The 6,000-nt window shown below is 46.5% G+C and overlaps 1 protein-coding gene across 4 annotated transcripts in view; it reads left to right on the top strand.

The window, feature by feature from the left end:
* The first annotated feature begins 1,164 nt into the window (after positions 1–1,164).
* NXPE3 (neurexophilin and PC-esterase domain family member 3) overlaps positions 1,165–6,000 on the top strand; it is a 54,190-nt gene continuing 49,354 nt past the window's right edge. For all 4 annotated transcript variants that reach the window (XM_081572373.1, XM_081572374.1, XM_081572371.1 and 1 more), the window contains exon 1: positions 1,165–1,260. The gene's annotated coding sequence lies outside the window, so the exon portion shown is untranslated. The remainder of the gene's footprint in view (positions 1,261–6,000) is intronic.

Raw genomic sequence — 6,000 nt, 5'->3', positions numbered from 1 at the left:
TGGGGTTATGAGTGCCTGTGTGATTGGGGGTTAATAAAGATCACTACGGTGGTCCCAAACCATCTAGAAGTCAGTATGTCCTGTTTAAGTATTAATATTTGCCACTTGCCAGACAGCCAGACTGGGAAACACAGGTGTCAGGGAGTCCATGTTTGGAACACAGGACTTAATCAGAGCAGAAGTCTATCACATTGGGCTGTGGATCCTTAGGCACAGAGGAAATGGAAATCACCTTTTATGAGTACGAGAGGCTAATCCTCGAGAAAGAAGAATGAAATGGTTACTCCAGAAGAACCTCCTTTTATTTCAGTCATACGGGTCACTCATGCATACAGGCCTGCCTTGAAAACTTCTAAATGAGCACATAGAGTCCATCGTGGTCAGTAAATGTCAAATATTTTGATCTTGAGATAACAGTCTGGGCAGTCGGCTTTTGCAGCCTGCCTTTTGCTGGGATGTACTTGGTTAACCCCACAGCCCTATGCTTCCAGCCCTGAGGAATACAGCACAGCCCTGCCATCTCTTCAGGTTTCCTCAGCAATTGCTTCTGTCTTCGAAGTACTCCTTTCAGTTCCTGAATTTCATATAGTTGCTGCGGACGTTTTCACGGCTTAGAAGAAAGTCCAAAATAGGATTAAGTGGGTTTTCGGTGGGGGTGGTAGTGGTGATGGTGGTGGTGGTTAGTATTCAGGCCTTTTTGCTAGGTCACGTACAAGGAGGGTAAAAGCAACGGGGTTGTTTTCAGGGATAACAAAATACGTCGACTAATTTCAAGCAAGGAAAGATTCAAGGACCAGCCTGTTCTGTGCTCGAGTTTGGTAAACCCGTGAGGGGAGCAAAACATTGCGCCACTGAGAGGAAAGACGGCCCAAGTAGGGGCATCTCCAGTTGCTCCCTGGGACACTCTGATGTCCGAAGCCGACAGGAGCCGGATCCCGATAGTGGGCAGAGCTCAGATCAAAGGCGACAGCAGCAGGACGCCCTCGAGAGGGAGAAAAGTTGCACGGTACTCCGCGGGGGTCAACTCTGCGTCCCGGCTCTGGGGGACGCTCGGCGCTCCAAGGCCGCGGCTGTCAGTCAGCACCCTCGGCCCCGCCCCTTCCAGAGCTGGACCAATCGCAGCCGGAGGTCGGGGTTGAGGAGACGCCGCGGGGCCAGGAAGCCAGGGCCAGGCGGCCTGGTGCTGCGGTTATTGAGCGGGGAGTCCGGGTTGCGAGCAGCTGGAGAGCGCACACGGCGGGAGGCCAGACCTGGATGGAGGTGAGTGCCGGCCAGCGGCTTGTGCTCCAGCGCCGGGATGGGCCCCTGCCGCCCGAGCGAACCACTGCCTGGCTCCTCCTGGACGCCTCTCGGCTGCTAAGACTCTTTCCTCCGCGCTTTGGCTCCCGAGCTCCCGGCCCGGGGTCATGGCTGGGGTACCTGAGCCTGGAACGCGAGCCTCCGGCCCAGGGCACGGCAGACTTGGAGCTTGGTCCGGAGTAGCTTGAGCAGCAGCCGGTCCCGGGGCGGGGCAGGGCGCGAGCATCTCCATCCTCGGCTTTCTAGACTTGCCGCAATACTGGCGGGAGCAGCCGCAGCGCGGCGGAGCCCAGACTTGGGGACAGCTGAAGACCCCTCCCCCTGACATCTTTTTCTGAGCGAGTACCGAACACTTGGAGACGGCTCCCTCCTTAGCCCCTAACTCCAGTCTCATCGCTGCTTTGAGCCCCAGCTGCCTCTTGGCTGGGTGTCCTCTCAGGCGTTGGATTGTTCTGGTTTTACTGTCGTTTTGGGTCATCAGATTTAGGTCGCTTGGGTAGAGTGTGACTTTTACAAGGTGTGATGTGGCTACTCAGCCTGGCTTGTCGCTCGTCTCCACTTGATCAAAGACCACCAGGGTGGTTGTAAGAGGGATTCTCAGGCAGGATTTATACAAAATTTGAAATTGTAAAATTTTCCTTGTTTTCATTATTTATTCTAAGGGAGGGTTGTTGCCGCATTTTCTAAAAAATAAAGGAGCACACTGTTCTAATGGGTCTCCTTCCTTACTGTGGTTAATTATCTGTTGGAACATCTGTGTGTATTTGAAGCTGGCGGCACTCCCAGACCGTGATAATCAGTTGTCTCCATCCACACAGTAAAACAACACAATGTTCCTCCATAGCGTTTGGGCTCCGCTTTCCTTTGACTGTGTTTCATACCTTCTTTGTGTCTGTTATCCTCACAGTCTCTCTGGGCCTGATACAGTGCTATTATTTGTTTCTGAGAAAGGAAGCGAAGGGACATATCACTGAAGTAGGGTTGGCTGTCCCCATTGCCCCAGAATCTAATTGTCCTGGAGGGACGATGTAAGTTACAATTGAAACATCATTTCAGAAAGGCCATCCCTGACCAGTTTGTACAAAGAGCACCCTCTGGCCACTCTGTACCAGTGGTTCTTCTACCTGGCTGTGTATTATAGTTATCTGCAGACCCTAAATAAAAAGCTGTTTCTCTGGCTCTACTCCCATGGATTCTGATCCAGTTGATGAAGTGTTGTGTGGGCATCGGTATTTGTATAAGCTTCCAGATGATATTAATAGGCATGCAAGATTAAGGACTACCATGTTTTAATAGGGCATTAAAAACATGCCCTATTTTCTTCTTACAGCATATATAGCTTTGTGACTTATTTGATTTGTGTACTTCTTTGTCCTTTGGTTACCTCCCCCCCCCCCGCCCCAACTGGGGGAATGATGAAAGCATTAGGTGCTGCTTTAAAAGGAGAAGAGAAGGCCTAGGTGAATCAGCATTTTGGGGATGTGAGGTGGGGGTACGTGAAAGAGAAAGGGGTCTGTGGAATGAAATGAGGAAGCAAGTCCTGAAGATGTCTGTCCTTGTGCTGACTTCTGTCCCTGTTTCATTCTTGTTCAAAGATGATCTCATTTGATTGACCCACATAGTCTTTGATGAGTCTCCAGTTTTTTCTCTAGATATCGCCCTGTTAAGTTTCAAAGTCTTACTCAGTACCCTATGAAATACAGCTGCTCTTTGGAGAGTTTGAGCTAGGAGAATTCAAATATAGGTATATTCCGTGTAAATTGTCTTTTGTATGGGTGTCTTTGTATTCCAAATTCTAATTCCAGATACTTGCTCTGATAAGTACATTTATGTGGCTAGCAGGTCAGAGTATTTAGGATGAAGACTGTCCCAGAAACTGAATGTGTGGTTGTTCAATAATACACTGTTTTTGTGAAACGGTTGTCTAAGAACATTCGCCCTTTAGAGTGTGGAGTTGCTGCCTCATTTTCTTTTTAGTACCAAACTCAATTATTTCATTTGTGTGACTGACGATTGTAATTCCAAGTGAGATGGAAGTAGGAAGTCAGATGTCATTGTTGTTCAGTTGCTAAGTCATACCTGACTCTGGGACCAATGGACTGCAGCACGCCAGGCTTCCCTGTCCTTAACCATCTCTCAGAGCTTGCTCAGACTCATGTCCATTGAGTCGGTGATGCCATCCAACCATCTCATCCTCTGTCATCCCCTTCTCCTCCTGCTTTCAATCTTTCCCAGCATCAAGGTCTTTTCCAATGAATCAGCTTTTCCCATCAGATGGCCAGATTACTGGAGCTTCAGCTTCAGCATCGTCCTTCCAATGACTATTCAGGGTTGATTTCCTTTAGGTTTGATTGGTTTGATCTCCTTGCAGTCCAAGGGACTCTCAGGAATCGTTTCCAGCACCACAGTTTGAAAGCATCAATTCTTTGGCGCTCTGCCCTCTTTATGATCTAACTCTCACGCACATACCTGACTAGTGAAAAGACCTTGCTGCTGCTGCTGCTGCTAAGTCACTTCAGTCGTGTCCGACTCTGTGCGACCCCATAGACAGCAGCCCACCAGGTTCCTCTTTCCCTGGGATTCTCCAGGCAAGAACACTGGAGTGGGTTACCATTTCCTTCTCTAATGCATGCATGCATGCTAAGTCGCTTTAGTCGTGTCTGACTCTGGTGACACCATGGGCAGTAGCCCACCAGGCTCCTCTGTCCACGGGATTCTCTAGGCAGGAATACTGGAATGGGTTGCCATTTCCTTCTGGAAAGACCATAGCCATGACTGTATGGACCTTTGTTGGCAAACTAATGTTTCTGCTTTTTAATACACTGTCTAGCTTTGTCATAGCTTTCCTTGCAAGAAGCAATCATCTTCTAAATTCTTGACTGCAGTTACCATCTGCAAAGATTTTAGAGCCCAAGGAGAGGAAATCTGTTACTGCTTCCACTTTTTCTCCAGTGATGGGGCCAGATACCTTGACCTTGGTATTTTTTATATTGAGTTTTAAGCTGGCTTTTCATTAGGTTGGGCTTCCCTTGTGGCTCAGCTGATAAAGAATCTGCCTGCAATGCGGGAGACCTGGGTTTGATCTCTGGGTTGGGAAGATCCCCTGGAGAAGGGAAAGGCTACCCACTCCAGTATTCTGGCCTGGAGAATTCCATGGACACTCCATGGGGTTGCAAAGAGTCAGACATGACTGAGCGACTTTAACTTTCACTTTTCATTAGGTTTCCAACTTCCTAAAGCAGAAGTGGAAGGAAGTCCAATACCTTGGACTAATGGCAGTCAGTATAGGTTTGCTATAGATCATAAAGAATTTAGTTTGGCACGTAAACAGTCTTAATCAAAATTTGACAAAACAGACCCAGCAGACCATGGATTTTACTTTTTGCTTGTTCTTTGAACATAAATATGAAGCATGAGTAAATATGTTCTAATACTTCAGAGAGATTTGAAAACAAAACTGCTCAAGTTGAGAGTCCTCACTGAGTGATCACAACTTTTAGATATGTCCAGTACCTCATGTTTTCTCTAGTGGTAGGATGGAGCATTGAAGTGCATGATTATTCTAATCTTTAAGACAAATAAGGACCTGCTGTATAGCACAGGGAACTCAGTACTCTAATGAGTAAAGCCTATATGGGAATGTAAAGCCTATATGTAATGTAAAGCCTTTATGGGAAAAGAATCTTAAAAGGGGTGGGTGTGTGTATATGTATAACTGATTAACTTTGCTGTATACCCGAAACTAACACAACATGGTAGATCACCTGTACTTCATTAAAATTTAAAAAAAAACCCACAAAAACATAACAAAGGTTTTATCTATGATTTACATTTTTTCCAATTATAGTGCTATTTATAAGGCTTTGACCTTCAGCTCAGATCTGAGAGTAATTTGCTCTGTGTAAGTTCATGAATATAAATAGCCAGGTCTTTTTTTTTTAGTGCTAGGAAAGGAAATGTTCCTATCCTTATACTACCCACTACTTTGTATTGCCTCTTGAGAAATCTGTATGCAGGTCAGGAAGCAACAGTTAGAACTGGACAGGGAACAACAGACTGGTACCAAATAGGAAGAGGAGTACGTCAAGGCTGTCTATTGTCACCCTGCTTATTTAACTTATATGCAGAGTACATCATGAGAAACACTGGGCTGGATGAAGCATAAGCTGGAATCAAGATTGCCGGGAGAAATATCAATAACCTCAGATGTGCAGATGACACCACCCTTATGGCAGAAAGCAAAGAAGAACTAAAGAGCCTCTTGATGAAAGTGAAAGAGGAGAGTGAAAAAGTTGGCTTAAAGCTCAACATTCAGAAAACTAAGATCATGGCATCCGGTCCCGTCACTTCATGGCAGATAGATGGGGAAACAGTAGAAACAGTGGCTGACTTTATTTTGGGGGGCTCCAAAAACACTGCAGATGGTGACTGCAGCCATGAAAGTAAAAGACGCTTACTCCTTGGAAGGAAAGTTATGACCCACCTAGACAGCATATTAAAAAGCAGAGACATTACTTTGCCAACAAAGGTCTGTCTAGTCAAGGCTATGGTTTTTCCAGTGGTCATGTATGGATGTGAGAGTTGGACTGTGAAGAAAACTGAGCACCGAAGAATTGATGCTTTTGAACTGTGGTGTTGGAGAAGGCTCTTGAGACTCCCTTGGACTGCAAGGAGATCCAACCAGTCCATCCTAAAGGAGAT

Source organism: Giraffa tippelskirchi, chromosome 2 (assembly GCF_054371585.1).
Source record: "Giraffa tippelskirchi isolate mGirTip1 chromosome 2, T2T-mGirTip1v1.2.pri, whole genome shotgun sequence".
In the NCBI taxonomy this organism is placed as follows: domain Eukaryota; kingdom Metazoa; phylum Chordata; class Mammalia; order Artiodactyla; family Giraffidae; genus Giraffa; species Giraffa tippelskirchi.
This window is presented reverse-complemented; position numbering and strand designations above follow the sequence as displayed.